The sequence below is a fragment of the Arachis duranensis genome, chromosome 7 (genome assembly GCF_000817695.3).
Source record: "Arachis duranensis cultivar V14167 chromosome 7, aradu.V14167.gnm2.J7QH, whole genome shotgun sequence".
Taxonomy (NCBI): domain Eukaryota; kingdom Viridiplantae; phylum Streptophyta; class Magnoliopsida; order Fabales; family Fabaceae; genus Arachis; species Arachis duranensis.
This window is the reverse complement of record NC_029778.3, coordinates 72,723,705-72,724,604: the sequence shown is the minus strand read 5'-3', so window position 1 is coordinate 72,724,604 and position 900 is coordinate 72,723,705.

Here is a 900-nt window from a genome sequence, read left to right as displayed (position 1 = left end):
AATCATATCTTCTTAACCACATCTTTTTAAAAATAGTTTTCAATCAAATCTTTTTTATTTCTAATTTCAAAATCTTTTTCAAAAATCACTTTACTTCTTTCTCAATCTTGGTTTTCAAAAATCAATTAAAGTTTTTCAAAATGTTTTCAAAATCTTTTACTTAATTTTCGAAAATTTCTTCCCCTCTTCTCATATCCTTCTATTTATGGACTAACACTATTCCTCAATGAACAATTCGAACTCCATCTCTCTTGATAAGTTCGAATTCTTCTACTTCTGCCTTCTATTTTTCTTTTCCTCTGACATCTCAAGGAATCTCTATATTGTGACATAGAGGATTCCATATTTCCTTGTTCTTTTCTCTTTCATATGAGCAGGAGCAAGAACAAAAGCATTCCTATTGAGGCTGATCCTGAACCTGAAAGGACCTTGAAGCGAATGCTAAGGGAAGCTAAGGCACAATTCTCTGTAGAGGACCTAACAGAAATCTTCAAAGAAGAAGAACCCATGGCAGCCGAAAACAACAACAATGCCAACAATGCAAGGAAGGTGATGGGTGACTTTACTGCACTTACTCCCGACTTCTATGGGAGAAGCATCTCTATCCCTGCCATTGGAGCAAACAACTTTGAGCTTAAGCCTCAATTAGTTTCTCTAATGCAACAGAATTGCAAGTTTCATGGACTTCCATTGGAAGATCCTCATCAGTTTTTAGCTGAATTCTTGCAAATCTGTGACACTGTCAAGACCAATGGGGTTGACCCTGAGGTCTACAGACTTATGCTATTCCTTTTTGCTGTAAGAGACAGAGCTAGGATATGGTTGGACTCACAACCTAAAGAGAGCCTGAACTCCTTGGAAAAGCTAGTCAATGCCTTCTTGGAAAAGTTCTTTCCACCT